This window comes from Equus caballus, chromosome 23, assembly GCF_041296265.1.
Source record: "Equus caballus isolate H_3958 breed thoroughbred chromosome 23, TB-T2T, whole genome shotgun sequence".
NCBI classification, from domain to species: Eukaryota; Metazoa; Chordata; class Mammalia; order Perissodactyla; family Equidae; genus Equus; species Equus caballus.
In genome coordinates this window covers 16,468,409-16,488,591 of record NC_091706.1, presented here as the reverse complement: position 1 = coordinate 16,488,591, position 20,183 = coordinate 16,468,409, and the positions used below count along the sequence as shown (strand labels likewise).

Here is a 20,183-nt window from a genome sequence, read left to right as displayed (position 1 = left end):
CCCAATCCACAAGGCTCAGAAGGGAAGAAAATAGGAGGCCACGATGTGGGAGAGAGAACAGCAGCGAAGGTTGGTGGGTCCCCTCTCTTGCTAAGTTAAATCTCCCAGCCCATGAGGGGAAGAGGCTGCAGGGGGACAGAATCACAGAGCCAGAGCGGGAGGGGGGAACCTTGCCTTGTTTCGTTTTTCTTGTTAAATTCTCTGTTGCATGCATCGTGACCACTTAGGACACCAAGTAGCGTTAAAAGTGGAGGGGAAACTATGCAACCTTGCCATCTCTCTCTGCTTCAGAGCCATTCGCACACAGAAGCAAAGTAAGGGTTGCAGGTTCCTCTGCCACCTCCACCAACTTCCTCGTCTCAGGGCAACTGATTTGATGTCTGCCTCCGGTTCTCAGACAGAGGCCAAAGATGGGCCCTTCCACAAGGCGGGTGGTGAGCCGGGTGAATGCTGAGTGAGTCCATGGCCGAAAAGTGCCGTCAGCGGCTGGTGCTGCAGACGGGCTGCATCGTCAGGCCCCGTCCCCTTCGTCCTCCTCAGCCACCGGGGGCGCGTTCCTGGCAGCTGCCTCTTTGCAGAAATCTGCGCCAAAATTAAACCCATCACACTGTCAGCGCCATTGCGGGGCTGCTCCGGGGACAGCCCATGTCATGACAACCGATGATAGAAATGCTGCTCTCCAGGCTTCACGGGGAGCGGCTGTTTCCTTTTTTAAATCCCTTCTAAAAGAAGCCTGAGCAAGGCGCCCGCTGCGCCAGGCAGTGGGGACACTGAGGCACGCGGGCGGGCTGGGGACCTGATGGGGTGGCGCTTGCTCGAGGATTAAGGAAGCAGGGAGCAAGGGGGCAGGATTCCCAAAAGAACAGCCTTGGGCGGCAGGGAGGGAGGAAAAGGAGGAGGTGAGCAGGAGCTCCGCCTTTCCCGGGGTCCTTCCCTCCTCAAACCCGCCCAGCCCCGCCGCTGTCAGTCCAGCGCCCTGGCCGTGGGTTGAAGTCAGTCCCGCATCCTCAGGAAGGCAGGGGGCCCACCAACGTGAGGGTCTTCGTCCCAAAACAACTCCAAAGCCTCCAAAATCCTGGAGTTTCTCTCCTGCAACCCTTCCGAGGGCAGGGCACTGACAGCGCGGGGCCGGGGCCGGGGCCGGGGCCTGGGCGGGGTCTGCGGGGCGAGGGTCTCCTGCCTCCCCTCCAGCAGGCTGCGACTCAGGACTGCTCAGCGCCCAAAAACCCGGGGGGAAACAACGTTGGCTGAATCCCTGCTGCTTCCCCGTCTTCCGGGAACACACACACACACACACACACACACACACGGAGTATAGCGCTTGTGATGAGAAAATGGCCCGAGACACAGACTCAGCACGTTCACATTCAGCATCTGAGCATGGAAGTGCAAGGAATCGTAGTGTCTGTCTCTCCCTTTCCCCTCAATTTAGAGATGAGGAAACTGAAGCCCAGAGAAGTGAAGTGATCTTTCTAAAAGTGCACAGCCTGGAGGTGACAAATAAGGGAAGGGATCCCAGAATCCTTTGCTTCCATCTTTAGGGGCTGAGTTTGACCAAAGGAACAACAAAAAGGAATTGGAAATCCTTTCTCTAGAGAAACACAGAAAACACCGAAGCACTGAACAGAACCACCTCGGAGGAGAGGTTTATCTGAGGTGATTGTGGAAATGAGGAAAGATCAGAGGGCACGCATTTTAGAAACAGATTAAAAACAATTTATTCAGGCAGCATTACCTGGCTGAAAACAGGCTGAGAGTGAGTGTTGAGGGGGTCTTCGCAACATGCCAACGTCAAGTACGGCTGAGACTGCGGGCTTCAGGGAGGCAGAGGCGCAGAAAACCCTGCGCAGCTCGCTGCTGGTGGCTGACCTTCCGGCAAGAGATTCCGCCGCAGCCCAGCATGTGTTTATCAACAGGCAGGTTCTGAGCCAGCTCTGGGGCTTCCTGCGGACATGGAAGACACTCCGGAAGAGCAACGTGGTGGGGATGAAGGCAGCAAACTACCTGTTCCTCTGAGCACACATCATCCCCCAGGCTCTGTGCTAAGAGCCAGTGTCAGTTCCGTATTTACCCCTCACATGGTAGCATGTGTCCCATGGTAGTCCCATCGTCTTCGTCTCCACAGAGGAGCAACCTGAGGCACTGAGCGCTTACATAACGTTTTCCGGTCATGCAGCCACTAAGTGTCAGAGCCAGCTTGAGTGCAGGAGTCTGTCCCAGATCATGCTTTGAATCCTGCTGGTGGCCTGGATGGGGGTCAAGAGATGAGCACTCCAGACCTGCCTCTGCGTGGGCAGGTGAACTCATTCCGGGTGTCCTCGATAACTTTCCAGGAGATGAACATTCTGGGCTGGCTCTGCCACAGGTGTGTGACTTTGGGCATGTGTGCTGTAAGGGGTTGATTCAGCAGCCTGGGCTGCCCAAACCTGGCACCTGCTAAAGGTCCTCAGAACTGGCCCTTGCCCAGCTCCTGGGAGATAACCTCTGAGCTGATGGAACGTCCTGCTTGATAAGAGTAGCTCTGTACACCTGTGGCCTCGGCCTCACCAGACAGTTTATGCTGACAATGTGATCGTTGGTGGGCCGCAGTCTATCAGTGTGACCCCTGGGGGCGGGCTGGAGACTGAGTAACTAGGGTCCATCATGCAGGCTGCGTGCCTACGTGACGGACTCCCCATGAAAGCCCTGGACGCCAGGGCTCAGTGAGCCTGCCTGGTGAACAGGACTTGGTACATGTTGTCAGGCCCTGAAGCTGGGCCAATTAAGTCCTGTCCGTTGACACACAGGCATGCAACAACTTAAAGCTCACACCTGGTTCTTCCTGGACTCTGCCTTATGAGCCTTTTTCTTTTGCTGATTTTAATCTGTATCCTTTCACTGTAATAAACTGTGAGTATAACAGTTTTTCTGAGTCCTTCTAGCAATTTTCAGGCCAGAGTGTGGACTTAGCAACCCCTAACACACAAGTCAACTCACCCCACTGGCCCTGAGAGCTTCATATGTCCAATGAGGGAGCTGACCTCCAGCCGCAGGCGATTTCCAAGCGTTCTTCTGCTCTGTCTTAGACCGTACGTCACAATTCTCTTTTGTTCTAGTTCCGTGCATCCTGTTTGCAGTCTTGTCTGCACTAGAGATGTCTATTACCTGCTATTACCCCCAAACGAACGAACCTTTGCCGGCAGAGAAGGGTGTCATCAGGTCTCCAAAAATGTGTGTCTCAAAGCCCCAGGGCCCATTCTCACCTCTTTCCCTAGTAATGGAACCTTCTTTCCTTTAGTAATGGAACCTAGTCACCTGAAATAAAGAATAAATTTCCCAGGGGCCAGCCCTGTGGCCGAGTGGTTACGTTTATGCCCTCCACTTCCGCAGCCTGTGGGTTCGCCAGTTCGGATCCTGGGCACAGACCTAGCACCACTCATCAGGTCACGCTGAGGCTGTGTCCCACACAGCAGAACCAGAAGGACCTACAACTAGAATATACAACTGTGTACTGGGGGGCTTCAGGGAGAAGAAAAAAAAAGGAAGATTGGCAACAGATGTTAGCTCAGGTGGAACCTTTAAAAAAAAAAGAAACAAAAAGAAAAGAATAAATTTCCTAGCTGGTATGAATTGAATGTTTGCGTCCTCTCAAATTCATATGTTGAAACCCTACCCCTTAAGGTGATGGTATACTGAGGTACCATCTTTAGGAAGTAGCTAGGAATAGATGAGGGTGGAACCCTCATGAATGAGATTAATGACCTTGTAAGAGTCATGAGGGAGATGGCCTCCTTTCTGCGCTCTTCTCCATGTGAGGACACAGCCAGAAGTCATCCGGAAGATGGTGCTCTCCAGAACTCGACCGTGCCAGCACCCTGATCTCGGACTTCCACCTTCTGTTGTTTATAAGCCCCTGACTCTGTGCATTTTGTTACAGCAGCCTGAACAAAGACACCAGCCTTCCTCGCAGCTAGACATGGCCATGTGACTGAGTGTGTGAGCAGAAGTGCAGTGTGCAACTGCAGGACACGCCTTAAGAGACAAGTGCGCTCCCTTCCCATCCCTGCCTCCCTGTACCTGAAATGCAAGCTCGAATGGTAACGGGGAGTCTGGATGACTTCTCTGTCCACCAGGAGGAAGCCACGTTCTAAGGGTGCCAGAACAGGAGTGAGGGAGCATGGCTCCCTGGGGATTTCATGAAGACATCTGTCAGCCATGAACTGTCTCCTCCATATTTTTTTTTTTCATGAGAAACCAATAGCATCCATCTTGTTTAAGCCATTATTATTTTGGATTTTCTGCCACACGCAGCTGAGCCGTCTCTAACCAATCTGAGCCCATCTACTGCCTGTACAAGAAGCAACGATGATTCACTTAGAAGCACTCTATTCAGAATCCTATCTTCTCCTGTTTCCCACAAATCAAATTACCAAGAGATCAACTGGATTTTTCAAGTCCCTCAAAATGTTCTTTTTAGATGTTTTTGGTATTAAATAGTAACAGAATTTAAATAGCATCAACAAAACACACAGACGGGACTGTGACGATAAGTTTCATAAACATACGAGGAGAAGGACCTCACCGGAGCGCACGGATCAGCAGAGATGGGAGAACAGGCTGATCTCATCGATTTGCTTCTAGCTGACTATGGTCTCATTACAGGCAGCCATCTCTTCACATTCAGGGCATCTTCTCTGTTCATAGGGAAAGTCATAATCAAACAGTTTGGGGTCTTAAAGGACTGGGAAGCTCAATATTCTTGTTTCCTGAACACCCGTTGTCTCTAGACTCTGAGCTGCTTGAAAACAGAAGATGAAGTTGCGTCTCCTTTGCGGTTTGTATCCCTCGTGCCAAGCACAGCGCCGGGCGCAGAACACCCCCCACGTCAGAGGCCTGGCTTCGAACCCCAGCGCTGTCAGCTACGCAGGTGGTACGAACCCAGGGACAGAGCCTGAGCCCGTGCAAACATTCTCCTTTCTGTAACCGTTTATTGAGCCCTTAACATGCGTCAGCACTGTGCCAAACACTTCACTTGCATCTCCTGTAACCTTCACAACAACCCCAGGAAGTAGGTACGATTATTATCCCCGATTTACAAATGAAGTAAATGGGCCACAAAGAAATAAATATCTTGCCCAAAGTTATTCAGCGTTCTGACTCTCGAGTCCACGCACTTAACCCCACTCCACCACAGGGCGAAGGCAACACCAAAGACCATATAAAAGGTTAAGAAAATAATTAGTGTAAAGTGAGGGGGCAAGATGTTGCTAATTAGTCTTAACAAAATCATTTGGATCTTGGTCTGGCCCAGCCGGAGTTCCGGGTCCGCGTTGGCAATGAGACTCACAGGACACAGACAAGCCTTAGCCAACATGTCTACTCAGCTTCAGGGAAGGACACAGAACTAGAGACACAGCAGGAGAAGCCTCTTCAGCTCATCAGGAGGCCCAGCAGCCCCCCAAGGGCACCGCTTCTTTTACCCCCTCGCCCACACGGGACACACATGGCTGCCAACGATGAGAGTCAAGGTGAGCAGGGGTCACCTTGACACAGAGCAACACAGAGCACCTTGGTTCCCACCCTCATCCTGCAGGTCCAGGTGTGAATGCCAGCTCACAGCTCCCCTGCCCAGGCGAAGTCTCCCGGATCAGATCAGGGGTTTCACGGGTGTGATAGTCATTTGTCTTACCTCTGCAGTTTCCGAAGAACAATACTGTGAGAAGACTGTCTCTGAGGCCGCCCAGCCTGATGCCAACTCTTGACTCTCAGTTATCACGCTAAGAGAGAAGACCATTCAAGGAGCCACATTGTACCATGGAAATTCCACATCAGTAAGAACTGGGCTGAAAGTGACAGAAAAAAATCTCAACTAATGTTTGCTTAAACACACAGGGGTTTATTTTTCACACAGTAGAAGTCCAGGAACTCAGGCCCAAGCTGGTGCTGCTGCCCAGAGGTGCATCCTCAGGGTGCTGGCTTCCAACCACGCTTGGTGCCTTGTGGTTGCCATAGAGATGCTGCTCCTCCTCGCCTCCCACCCACAGGACAGGCAGAAAGAAGAAGAAGGCGGGAAGGAGGAAGGGGCAGAACCTGTAACAGGAAGCAATGGCTTCCTCCCAAATACCCAGCTGACATCCTCTCACATCTCCTTGGCCCCAGCTCTATCACATAGCCCCCATTAGCTGCAAGAGAATCTGGGAAAGTGAGTGACCCAGCTAGGCACAGAGCTGCTCCAAACAACATGGGATTGTTTTCATAAGGAAGAAGGAAAGAGTGGATAGTAACTGGGTAGATAATCAGCAGTTTCTCTCACCTAGAAAATCATTTTTCAAACCCACCAGGCCTCACAGAATCTTAGGCAGCCCGCTCCGTGTGCACAGGCCTCTTCCCAGTGAGCCAAGCTCCCTCGCCAGGCCTCAGCCTCTGCCCCCCAGACCTGCCAAACCAACGCAGGTCTCTGTCCTCAGCACAGCCCCCATTCCCTCCATAGCGTCAGCCTTTAGGGAAACCACCAAGGAATTTATATCCCAGGCCTCATTTTTAGAGCTTCAGCGAGGGCTTGAGTTTTACAACTGGAGTCTGGAAAGAATGCTCAAGAGCACAGCAATTTTCTGACTGAGTGGGGGCCACCGTTCCCTCCCGCCGCTTCCCGGGTTTGCTCAGTTTTCTGGTTTTGCCAGCCAGATGCTGGCCCCTAAGCCATGCTTCAAAGACACAGTGGCTGCCATGACCTAGATATTTCTTGGAGCATCTTGAAGCTTTTCTGCAGAGTCGACGTTAACCTCGTCTCCTCAAGGCTGTCTTAGTAGTGAAATCTCACATCGATGTAAACTATTATGAACTCAATAAAAAATAATAATTTAAAAAAAAGCTGTCTGAGTAAGTAGTGTGCTCCTTGATATAGGAGACAGCCAAGAGGCCGACGACCACTTCTGAACGGCGGCAGAGTGCGCGTGCCTCAGAGCAGGGCTGGACGTGCCTTCTGACTCCAAAGTCAATGATTTGGATCTTTGTGGTTTGCTTCAGTTTCCCTCTTAAAACAGCATCAAGCAGAAGTCGTGGGGCTCCCAACAAAGGGAAGGATGAGTCACAGAGCTGAAAAATTGGGTTAAGGGAAGTTTGGTGGTAAACTTGTCTTGCAGTTGGCTGGGATGAACTTCTAGATGTTTCTCCTGGGCACCAATTTAGAAGTCTTTTTAAAAACCTCCTGAGAAGAGGTGCCTTGCAGCAACTTCATGATGGTGATAGGGAGGGAGCTGGGGTGCCTCTCGAGGATTCCCCAAACCAGCTCAGCTTTCGGAAGTTGCGGGTTGAAGGCACAGGAAAACATAGCCACTATTGTTAATTATAAAACTAACAACATAAGACCAACCTCTCCCCTCCTTCGGGGGCAGCCTCTGGGAATAGGGAGAGAAAACATTATTGAAGGCAAAAGAACACAGCCCTAGTGTGAAATTAAAATCGTAATCCTCGGGTTTTGGAGCCTAAAAGTTCTGTGAGGAAGGTACGCAAACTCCTAACATGCTCGAAATATAGTCCTTCTCATGTGCTTCCAGATCCTAGTGTGCTCTAAATCAAATCAAACCTGCTTCTACATAAGTGAGTCTGAAATCACAGGGAATATTTGGCAAAGGTAGATAAATAGAACTTTTTGCTACTGGAGGAATATTTCGAAAATAACAACCCACATGTGGTGGAATGATTACAAAAATGGCCTCAATTATTCACCACTCCCCTATGCACAGCCTTTATCATGTGACTCTGCAGCTCCTCCTATCAAGAGGTGGAGTCTATATCTCCACCCCAGAATCTGGGCCAGGGCCTTTGGCCAATGGAATGTGGCAGAAGTGACGGTGTATCAATTCCCAATCTAGACCTCAAGAGACCTTGCTCATTTCCACTCTCTTTCAGGACATTACCACTGCCCTGCACACAAGGCCAGGCTAGCCTGTTAGAGGGTAAGAGCTCTCACGGACAAGAGCCGATTTGCTCCAGTCAAGGCCGTCCTAGATGAGCCTCCAGCCAGCCTACCTCCAAACACGTGAGAAGAACCAGCCGAGCTCGGCAGAGCTGCCCGCCTGCCCCAGAGCTGACGTCGCAAGCGTGAAGTCCGTGCAGGAGCTGAAGAAACCAGAGACTTTTGGACAATAATAAATGCTTGTTGTTCTAAGCCAGGGTCAGCAAACTTAGTCCATAAAGGGCCAGATAGTATATATTTTAGGCTTTATAGGCTCCATATGGTCTCTGTTGCATATTCTTTTTTGTTTTTTAAACACTTCAAAAATATAAAACCGTTCTTAGATTGTGAGTCCTACAAAAACACCCTGTGAGCCAGCTTTGGCCGATGGGCCAGAGTTTGCCAACTCTCATTTTAAGCCACCGAGCTTTGGGATGGCTTGTCACATGGTGAGAGCTAACCAGTTATACCACACAGTTTCTGTTTGCTCTTGTGTCTTGCCCCCTTGTAGACAGACACTAACCCATAACGGTCGTTGCCTCCAGGACAAAGAAGTTGGCTGCTATTGGAACCAAAAAGGCCTTTGATCAACTTTGAGTCTCAAAGCTGATTTTCTCATTTCCTTTAATAAAACAATAGCCTGAAAGCCAGTCTTTATGACAAGAAAGACTTTCAAATTCAGGGATTAACGGCCAAGATTATGGGATTCCAGAGGAGAGTGCCAGCGTGTGATCCCGAAAAGTCGGATAAGACAGTCTCACCTCAGTGGAAACTACTGCTGGAGCAGAAAGAGCTGTCATCCTGCAGCAGAAGCCAGCAAGGAGCCAGGGTCTGCCCGTTCCTCTGTGAGCATGAAGTCATGCAAACCCAATCCTCTACGCCTCCAGACACCACCTATGGAGATAGAAAGAAAAGAAAGAGGAAATAAGAAAGACCAAGCATTTGTCCGAGAGATGCCTACAGAGAATGAACAGACCGTTTAAATCACTGGATTAGACGAGTTTACTAGATTAGACGAAATTTAATTTTGCTTTGCAACTCAGTGGGTTGGAAACTTAAAAGGAATATAGATCAGTTTTAGGAAACAATATATGTCTGTTATGAGTTGAATTATGTCCCCAAAAAGATATATTGGAATCCTAACCCCGAGTCCTGTGAATGTGACCTTATTTGGAAATTGGGTCTTTGCAGATGTAATCAAATTAAGATAAGGTCATTAGGGTGGGCCCTAATCCAATATGAGTGGTGTTCTTACGACAAGAGGAGAAGATATACATACAGGAGAAGAAGGCCTGTGACGGGCAGGCAGAGACTGAAATTATGCACCTGCAAACCGAGGAAGGCCAATGATTGCTGACCACGCCAGAAGCTAAGAGAAAGGTGTGGAACAGATTCCCCCCAGGGCCCGGGGAAGGCCTGGGGCCAAGCACGGCCCTGCTGACACCTTTATGTCAGACTTCCAGGCCCCAGATCTCTGAGCGAATACATTTCTCTTGTTTTAACCACCTAGTTTCCCACTTTGCTACAGCAGTGGTAGGAAACTAACATAAAGTCTGTTTCTTTTTAAAGAAAGTAACTGCGTCTCCTAATTAATATCTGTAAGTATTTCAACACTGGTTTTCTTAAGTCCCACTTCTGAAATTCAAAGTAGTCCTTGAGGGTGCCCCAAAGCTGCCAGCTGGAGTACTGCCCTCCCCACAGAGTGGATCAGGATGAACGTGCAGACTCAGGCAGAGGGCGGCGTAGTCTCCGGAGACTTCTGTTTGGTTTAGGTTTTGGTTTTCAGGGGAAAAGGCTCATAAAATAGGGGGGTTTTCCAAGAAGCGTTTACCTTTTCAGGGCTCTAACTTTGGTGTGCATTAAAATCATCGAGAGAACAAACACTTCTGAACCCCGTTCTCAGAGATTCTGAATCGCTAGTCTAGAGAATGAAATCCAAGAAGCTGAATCTTTACCAAGCACCTTCTAGCGATTCCAGCGAAGCAAATAGAAAAATCCTTTCCGGGAAGCAGCCATGGAGGGGCCCCAAATTCAAAGTTGGCAGGAAGCGCCGGCTCACACCCTGCCCACCGGGGAAGCTGGCCCAGGGCAGGGACTGGCTAAATCGGGCGGAGCTGGGGCACAGTGGTGCTTCTCACCCCGGGCCTTCCTCGGGGAGGTGATGAGCAGGGATGAAGCAGCCTCACCCCTGCCCCTCTCTCACTCTTCCCAAAGTAGGACCCTGGGCAAGACTCTGGGAGAAAGGCGCCCCCTGGTGGCCATGTTTAGTTTTCCAGCTACCTAGCAAGGGGCGTCCAGCCAGCAGCTAAACGCCCCTCACGTAGATGGATGGCACTGTATCACTAGCGCAGGGCAATGGAGCAGCTTATTGTGATCTTGACTCATATGGCCGTATATATGAAAGCGGAACATCCACAGGAAATGGCAACCACATTTTATGGCTCTTAAATTTCATGCCAGAAGAGAAAATCACTACAGGGCTCTAAAAAGCTGAAGCCAGGGTTTTATTTTTTCAAACCCATTTCAGAAAAAAAGCAAGATAAAACTATAGAACACAGGGTTGAGCTGGGGAGGAGTCAAGCCGTTTGCGAAAACAATTTCTTACGTGATTTTAAGAGGGAAAACATTTGAGCAACATAAATCAAAAGAGATTCAGAATTTTTAAATGCATTTGATTTTTAAAAGCAGCCAATCTCTATTACAAATAAATTGTGTTTTCTCCTTCCTACTCCATCCCACTGATTAAATTACAAAATAGTAAAACAATGAAGCTCAGAATTCAGCCCCTGTGCCCCAGCTCCTATCATTTGCGAGCATCTGTGTATTTGTGATAAAATCAGTCCATCGTTTCACTGAACAGCTCCTCTGTGTCAGGCCCTCCACATGGGTCATCTCTAACCATCCAAACAACCCTGTAAGGTAGAGGTTACTAGTCACACTTTCCGGATGAACAGCTGACAGTCAGAGGAGTACGATAAGCTCACTAGCTCTAAGAGACGGAGCCGGGATTAGGACTCGGGGTTTCCTGACTCCAGAGCTCAGGGACGATCTTCTCTGCTACTCACTTCCATGAAGAACTCGGAAGGTGTCTTGAACCTCCCTTCTCCACAATAAAAATACTGCCTGGAACGGGGATTAACATTAAATGGGCATGAGGTATTTCACTGGCGTAATGAAAATGTGCTAAAACTGGATTGTGGTGATGGTTGTAGAACTCAGTAAACTTACTCAAAATCATTGAATTGTACACTCAAAAATGAGCAAAGTTTATGATATGTACGTTATCCCTCAATAAAGGACATAAAAATACAATGTAAAAAAAGAGTAATATTTTGAAACCAAAAATATAATAACAATAATCTGATATAACAGTCTAAGGGAAATAGATTTGTTTCCCCATAAACTTGGGAATAAAATTAAGGGGAAAATCAACGGCGAGCTAATTGCCTGCATCAGAGCAGGCCTGGGGCTTTATCAGGAAGAGAGACTTTGGCACTTCAGCCTCCCTCTGCGGCTGAATTCCTCTCCTCAGTGATAACCACTTTCCCACCATACGGGAAATATGTGGCTCCTTATTTTTCCCTTCCTACCAAAACCTGTTTGCTGCCCTTCTGTTTATACTAATGTGCAAATGACTGATTTACTCTTAAAAGGCCTCCCTTCTGAAGGAAATACGTAATTTTAAAACTCCAAATATTCAATCATCCCCTCTCTGCTGCAGAACACAAGAGAACATTCTACTTGGATGTCCAAGTTACTTCAAAGTCAAGAAGCCAAATCTAAACCCATCGCTGTCACATCTCCAGCTGCCGCACTGGTCAGGGTGCCTCCCCACTCTGCCTTGTCTAACTCGGCATCTCAGCCACGATTCTCTGGCCCCTGCTCCATCTGCTGACATAGGTCTCAGCCACTCATAAAGTCCTCCCACTCTAAGGACTTCTGGGAAACCCCAGGGATCACATCCTATCAGTTCTTGAATCATTTGCAGCTGTCAGATGGCATCTGCCATTTTTATCTTCTGCTGCTGCTGCAGCCCCTCCATCAGACAGACCCCGTCCTTGGGACACAAGCACCATTTTGCTATGACTGTCACTCCCAACGTGCTGTCCCTTTGCCAGCCAGTGCTCTGCTCCTGAGGGACACTACCCGGGACCTCCGTGGGCACCTGGAGGGCAGGACCTGTGGTGTTCTGGGCTGAAGCAGGTGAGTTCTTCCTCCCCTCGCACGTGCTACACTGTTAGGAAGGTCCCAGATCGGTCTTGTCTTCTCCCCACACGCCAAGTAAGGCAATGCAGAATTAAATCCAGCAATGTTATCTGAACAAGATCTTCTCCCAGCAAGGACTACCCAACACACTGCCTTCCTTTAATAAATAGAAATATCACCAAAAGGCCATTTTTAATCTTGCTGGACAAACCATCCAAGCACTTTGCAGTATGTTACCCAGAGCAACATCCCGCCGGAGCTGGCTTTACAGCTCAACCTGCGGAGGCCTGTCTCCCTCCAGTGAAGCCTCAAATTACCCCGCTGCCAGAGGCCGGAGAAATCAACCCAACGTTGCTTTAGGTACCGAGCCAGGCAGGGATCAGCACAGCAGAGGACGCTGCAAAGCTCCTGACCAGCGGGGTGTTGTCTAGGAAGCCGAGAGCAAAGCTGCAAGGGTCTGCCCCAAAGACAGCAGACAACTGGGTCGATTCAAAAGGAATCCAGTGTACTAGCGGCTGGGAAGCTGCACCCCTCGGTGCTCCCGATGTATTAGGGGGTTTGCCTTTGGTTTTCTCTCCCCTGACTTTAATCCTGGGCAACTCTCTGAGTCTTGCTTTTTCAGTAGATTATTCTTCTAGCAGCACTTTAAAAAATCAGCCTCAATTTTTCCTTTGTCAAAGGAAGCAACAAGGTCTGGTGCACTTAGTCTCCCGGGGCTCTAGAGGCTGGCGGGGTCGTCGCGCCCTGCCCGGGGCCTCCGAGGCCGCGCCCACCACCCGGCTCCCAGGCACGCTTTCATCCCGGGCTTCCCGGCCCCCGTTCTGCACCCTATTAATCGCTCCTTTCTGTGCGGACAGCGTTTGCCACGTATTTTCTAAACAGCTTCACGCTTTAGTTTCAGCTACTATTTGGGGAAGGAAACCAGGTGAGGTCTTTGGGATGACCCGCCACGTCTTAGGAAATAGAAAGAAAGCGTGACCCCCATGCAGTGCGGTTTAGCCAGGATCCCCCCATCGGGACAGCGGGTCACACAGCTGAACCCGGAGCACTTCCCGGCCCGGACGTTCGAAGCCGACAGCCGCGACCCGAGGCGCGCGGGGCAGCGCAGACGCCGGCCGCCCGCGAGGAGGCCTGGAGCCGCCCGGCCGCTGTCCCGTCCTTGCAGACGGCGACGGTCCACCCGCGGAGGTCAGAGCAGACAGGAAACATAAGGGAACCGGAAGTGACCGCTAAGCTAGGGGGGTTGATTCTAGAAAACCAGGAGTTTGGAAAAATGAAGGCGGGTCGGAGGAGGCTTCTGGAAGAGGTGAGAGTTAAGCTGGGGCCTGAATGACCACGATTAAAAGGGGCGGCGGGGAACGGAAAGCATTTTCTTTAGGCAGCGGGTGAGCAATTATGGAAGGGAGGAAGGAAGAGGGGGATAGAATCAGTCAGGGGCCAGGAAGGAAAAAGCGAGCTCGCGAGCAGGGCGGGATAAGCGCGCATCTGCAGAGGGGACGGCGGGGCGGGCGAGGTCTCCTCGGGCGGCCACAGCGGGGCGCTCTGGAGGGGCCGCCTGCAGCACTGGGCCTGCGAAAGGGCCGCAGCTGCGCCCAACAGAGAGCCCGCAGGGAAGGCCCAGGCTGATCAGCTGCCACCAGGTTCCAACCTTGTGCTACCACCTGGTACTGGCTAAGACCAAGCAGGCATCGGAGAACCCGCTGCTGACTCCATAGGCGAGCAGCAGACGCCTGCGTGGAGAAGGGCAGAGAGGGGATCTGGAGAGGCCACGGGGAGACAGCCAGCAGACAAACCCCCGGAGGCGGTGGGCCAAAGTCCTGTGGCAGCTCAGGTCGGACACGGAGGGCATTCAGGCTAAATGCAGTAGAGGAGGCCCCCTGAACAGGTAAACTGCCGGGGGTCCTCTAGTCTCCCGAGTTTCTGCTGAAGTATTTCAAGTGAGCCCCCAAAACTCCAGACACTTGCTAACATATCAGCCATGTTTTTTTTATTTCCCTCGTCTGAAACGATCCTGTACCGTTTCTCTACAGTATCGTCTGCGCCCCGGGGAGTTTCCTGCGAACTTGTCTCGTTTGTCACTGTTCCCCCAGCACGGAGAACAGTGCCTGCTGGGGTCCCCACCTGCTGAAATCTAGGCAGGGATCCCTCACGGAGGAAAACAAAACACACAAGCCCAAGACACAAGTTGTGCTAAAAGCAACCTCCGATCTATGGAGCTGAGGAGCAGGGCAAGACGTGGGAGGGAGAAAGGGGAAAACTTTCCTGTCACGTGTTCTGCCGTGCTCACAGCTGATGGCCACAAAGTATGAGAGTTAGAGCTCTATGCCACCTCCCAAGAGCCTTCTCTGCCCTCACTTAATGGAGAGCTGGAGAGCTGCCCATCTGGGGGCCCGGGCATCACCTTCGAGAGCCGCCCATCCTGGGGCCTGGGCATCGCCTTCGTGGCCCGTCTTCTCTGCGGAAGCACCTGGGGCAGTTACAGATCTCAGAGGCCTTTCCGGTTGGAGGGTCCCCAGCCATACATGGATTTATGCTGCACCCAGTTCCTGGTGGAGGAAGGTCTGTTCTGACATCAAACAGTCCGTCAGCATCTCTGTTCCAGAAACTGCTGGCATGATGAGTGGGCTGCACAAAGGTAGCGGGTAAGGCTGAGCTCATCCCTAATTATACGGATTTACGATTAGGCAGCAAGTTTATTTTGGAACACTGCAATAACAAGACGCACAGCCCGGCGAGGATGAGGGGGCGGAGTTCTAGCTTGGCCTTTAGAATATAATGGCTTGTCATTGCCATGGAAACCAGCTCCCTGGGAGTTCGCAGGCACCTTATTCTATAATTATAAGAGATCTGATAAGGGCTGGGGGGGGGGGGGGATGTTGGGGTGTGTGTGTGTGTGTTTTCTTTATAAATTGTATTCCGAGGCGGAAAATAGAAGAACCTGGAGAACAAAGGCTGTTATTAGCCACCATCTGCTAAGAGGCGGCTGCACTTCAGCTGCCTGGAGAGGCTGTTCCTGCAAGCTCTGCAGACGTGCCCGGAGGGCCAGGGGTCTCACAGGACTGGCGCGGGGAGGGGAGGCTGTGGCGGCAGACGAGGTGGGGGCGTGGCTTCAGGCCCCAATGGTTCTTGAGATGGACTAACACACCGTCTGAGGGCAGGCTGCTCGTGGCCCGCACTCCAGGGGAATCTGCAGGGTCTCCTCCTTTCCTCTTCCCACCCACCCTCGTTCCTAGATTTCCAGGCCAGGTGGAATCATAGCCGTCCCAACCACGGGACTTGGGCTTGAGCAAATTTCTTCAGCTTTCTGAATCTCCCTTCTTCTGCAGTTAAAGATCACTATGGGACTAAACGAAGTAATGAAGACGAAGGGAAAGTTTGGCAAACTTTATGTTTGTTGCACACACTGGACTTTCTAAAGAACTGAATCAAACTTGCTTTGGGAGAAAATCACCCTTCATTTAAAAGTCGAACCCCCTATTTTCCAACTGAATTGATTTTGTCAGCAATTCCACAGTACCTATGAGAACAGGAATGCCCTGTTATAACAATAATAATAAAAATACCTTCCATTTATGTATCATTTTATAGCTTAAAAGTGTTTTCACCATATTTGATTGTGGTGGTATGTTGCCCTAATGGAGTGAGCACTCTGCCTGATTCCTTTAAAAGGAAGCCGGGCAGTTTGGAAAGCTTCTTTTCTAAAAGGCCGTTCCTCTTAAAATTGGGTCGTGCTCATTAAAAGCTGAAGCCCAGCAGCATCGAGAATGGCTGTGTATGTTAAGGGCTCTGAGTCAATAAAATCACCGGGAGCTGTTTTCTAAAGCTATTCAAACTCTAAAGCGTTCATCCAATTGCCCGCTAAAAGCAGGAAATGAGGGAGAATAGAGAACGCTTTGTTCTATCCATGACCCTGGTCAGCCTGTTGTCCCCAATTAATACTCTTTAAAAAACAGAGACCTATTTTGGGGGAAATATCACTATTACATTGTTCCTCTACTATGTACAACTCCCGTGGATGGCCTGTCACTTCTCAAAGCAGGAGGAGACCGCTGTGCTCGTTGCCCAGCCATCAGTTAGGATTACATATGGTTGGTTCCAAGTAACAGAATCCCAAATGAACAGTAGCTAAGATGAAATGACAATGTATCTATCTCTCAACTAAAACTCCAGGGGTAGACCCCTCAGGGCTGCTCACCGAGTTCTCAGCGCCCCAGCTCACCGCTCTGCCATCTCCATGGCCTGGCCTCACCCTCACAGTCCCCCAGGGCTGCTAGAGCACTGGCTGTCACAGCCACATTCTAGAAAGCTAGATGGAGAAGGGACAAGGAACAGGGAGATAGAAAGTGCAAGCTGCCTGCCTTTTAGAGAAGGTTCTAGAATCTTCCATACAACAGTTCTGGTCACATCCCATCAGCCAGAACTTAGTCATACGACCAACAAGGGATGGTGGAAAATGAAGTCTTTATGCTGGGCAACCAGGTTCCCGGATGAAGGTCAGGGGTTCTAGAAGCAGGGATGGTGCACAGTAGGAGACAACCAGCAGTTTCCACCCATGTCTTTCACACCTTGACTCTGTTTCCACATCCTTTTTTCCAGGTGACACACTTGAGGTCATCCTCAACTACAGGGAGCCAGGAAGTTTCCGTACATCCTAAGCTGACCTGAGGCCCTTGTGCTAAGTTACCCAGCAAACGCCATCTGTGCTCGTGGATGCACAGCCGCGCCATGCGAGTGAAGCAGTGGTTGGAGCTTCAGTCCTCCCCTCTGGAGCTCAGCTTCTTCTATGGTTCTCCTCTTAATTTCTCCTAAGAAGACACCACACCCTCAGAGCCCATGGCTGACAACAGTCAGAAAACCGACCCAACCTGGCCTAAGCCAAAACAGGGACTTAGGAGAAAGATGGTGGGTTATCTCATAGATGTCTAAGACAGGAGAATGTGTCCGGGCCTCCAGGGGACTAGAATCACGCCCTGCAAAGCTGTGCAGGCTCTCATTCTCTCTCTGCCTGTGTATCTTTCTTGCTGATGGCCTGCTTTTTCCACGGAGGGGACAATGGAGCTGCCAACAGCTTCTGAGCTTCCCATCTGACAGCTTCAGCCACTTAAGAGAGAGAGCAAGCAGATGTTCTCTCTGCTTCAAAGTCAGGAAACACCCAGAAAGAGATTCATTGGCCCAGCTTAGGCGCTGACCCTAGGATAATCAGATGTGTCCAGGTGGGCAGGGCCAGCAGAACCACCATGTGGGAGGGCAGGAGAAGGGCAGCTCCTGCAAACAGGCCAGACAGGGTAAACCAATAGGTATCCATGGCAACAGTCATTCTCGAAGTTCCAATGATTGGTTTTCACAACAGGTCAAAATTCTCTGGGAAACAGCCACAGAGCCATTATCACTGAGTGCCCACTCATGTGGCTCTGCCCACCTGGCTTCCAGAGCCCCAAGGCACCCTTGACCTGCTCATGTCCCCTGAAGAAATAGGCTCTCTGCCACAGCTCCAAGGGCAGACATGCGAGCCCTTCAGGCCTCGCCCGGGTAAGGGCGCACCTCCACATCAGCAGGACATCAAACACCCAGGAAGGTATCAGGCTAGATTATTTTGTCCCTCGCCATAAAGTCTAAAACAGACACAGGAAAGAGGCCACTAGAAAAGTGAGCCCAAATACAGTCACATCCTCGCAGAAGTAGTCCCTGGGCACGAACACATCTCAGGATGAGTAAGAAACCCTCTGCATTTCCACACCACTCACCAACTAAGAATCATGGAAAGTAGGTCAAATTAATCACTCATGAAAATTTTAAAAAATGTATTCCCTGCCAGGAAAGATTGAGCCAGTGGCTACTGTCCCGATGTATTGCATTAAATGGCCAGCCGAAGGCACGCTGGCCAGGATCGTTCCAGAGCTTTCTCAGCCTCTTCTGTACACTTAGGATCTGATCTCCCATCGTTTTTCTTCAGCTCTTCTCAAGAGCAATAAAAACAAAAAGCCTAAACATATCAATTCAGTCACAAGCATTCATTATGAAGCCATTTTCATAGCTGTGGCTAGAATGTCCCGCTTTCCCGTAAGTGGCTCCCTGTAGAAGAACCTTGCTGCCATTCTTCGCAGCCACCTCACTGACCACAGAGTGGCCGGAGAGAGAGAGGCCACTGCGCAGGCGCTCACTCGGCACTCAGGGACTCGGAGCCGCGCAGGCCACCTCCCCAGGCCGCGCTGGTGGGCTTCGGGAGCCACGCTAAGGCCTCCTTCTCCTTCACTGAGAGGGTCATGGCACTTAGCACGGAGGAAATAACACTGAGAGAAGTTCAGGTTTCAAGCCACAGCTCCACCACTTGCTCTGAAACCTGAAGTCGTGTAACCTTTCTCATCCCTGCTGACGGCCAAAATAGAATCATACCTAACTGGAGGGCTCAATGTGGGTATAGGAAAGTATTTTGAAATTGTAGGTTTTTAGCTGCAGCTAAAATGAAGTGTGTTGAATTCTCTGGCATCGTAAACACAGGCATTAAAGAAACGGCTGTTGAAATGAACAAATGCACACGAGTAGACCTATGCAAAGAGACGAAAGCTTTCATGGGCTTTCCAATTGCTCAAGAGAGAAAAACTGCAGCTTGCCCATCAGAAACGGGGCCGGGGCAGACCCCAACTCCATCTTCTTTGTTCTCGTTCTGGAGAAGCTGCCTCATTGAGCTTCTGCAAGGGTCCAGCTCTCTCCATTTATGAATTACACGAGCATTTTTTTGTTTAAAAAAAATGAACGCATGATACTAAAAATCCCTTTTTCACTTTGGGTCAGTGCTTCCTACTCCTAACATAAGTTCTCAAAATAAAAATCCATTTCACTTCAACTTTTTTTTTTTTTTAAGATTGGCACCTGAGCTAACAACTGTTGCCAATCTTTTTTTCTTTTCTGCCTTTTTCTCCCCAAACCTCCCCAGTATATAGTTGTCTATTTTAGTTGTGGGTCCCTCTAGTTGTGGCATGTGGGACACGGCCTCAACGTGGCCTGATGAGCAGTGCCATGTCTGCACCCAGGATCCGAACCGGCAAAACCCTGGGCCGCCGAAGTGGAGCGTGTGAACTTAACCACTCGGCCACAGGGCCGGCCCTGCACTTCAATTTTTAAAAATCTGTTTTATCTGCCTGGTCTCTGGCCTTTGAAATCAACCTGACTTATCTTTGAGCCAAGGACACACAGCACACAGGCTGGCTGCAGACACCCCCGTTCACCTACGGTAAACACTCTGAACTTCACCTCTTCGTCCTTCACCTACTTTCTCCTCAGAATCTCATCTCCACCTGTTATTGGTCTCCTGGTTCATCAATTCCAACTTCGATCTTGCCGCTGGACTTTGAGACTTGCTTATTCAGAAAACATTTATGGAGTGCCTGCTGTGTACCAGGCTGTTTGTTCACAGTGAATGAAGTCATCGAAAGCCCCTGGCCCCTGCTCATAGTGTTGTTGACTCCTGATTCCTCATGTTAGAATCTTGGTTTTATCTAATAGGTTCTGACTCATCTGGACCTGGTACAGTTTAGCCCCTTGGGCCTCAAATGTCAGTTCCATCATCAAGAAAAAGAGAATCTGAAAATAAATGCCACATGGAATTTCCTAGAACTCATAAATTTCCTAGAACTCAGACTCAATAAATCCCAATAAACTATAATGGGGCACAAAAAATATAGGCATTTCAGTTCCCACAGGCTCCTTCCATGGACTCTTGCTAGAAAATGGTCAAGATAACCTCAGCTCCTTTTGGTCTTCTCCTCTAGACCAACACACCGGGCTGGTCTCTTCCTCTGCAATTATCTTGCATGTGTCCATTACGTCCCAAAGGACTGTTCTCTCTCTGGAACCATTTAGAAGTTTAGGGAAGAGAAATAAAACGAAGTACCTTCCTTAACACAGGAATTTCAAGTAATTGAAACACCAAATTGACTTGTGTTAAATTTCTGGCAATTTTGATGCTCTATTTCTGTCCCTGAACAATAGTTTGGCATTAAAAAAATAAAGAGCTGTATTTCCAGTACCAGTTTGAAAATTA

General features: G+C 49.9%; 2 long non-coding RNA genes across 2 annotated transcripts in view; one reads left to right on the top strand and one right to left on the bottom strand.

Moving 5' to 3' along the window:
- LOC138920345 (uncharacterized) overlaps positions 1-14,681 on the bottom strand; it is a 23,346-nt gene extending 8,665 nt beyond the window's left edge. The window contains exons 1-3 of the long non-coding RNA XR_011431378.1: positions 14,544-14,681; positions 8,698-8,830; positions 5,669-5,822 (exon numbers count right to left, since the gene is read on the bottom strand). This is a non-coding gene — a long non-coding RNA (uncharacterized lncRNA). The remainder of the gene's footprint in view (positions 1-5,668; positions 5,823-8,697; positions 8,831-14,543) is intronic.
- On the top strand, positions 13,210-20,183 carry LOC138920346 (uncharacterized). Its single transcript, XR_011431379.1, has 3 exons — positions 13,210-13,448; positions 14,173-14,784; positions 16,739-20,183. It is a non-coding gene; the product is annotated as an uncharacterized lncRNA (long non-coding RNA).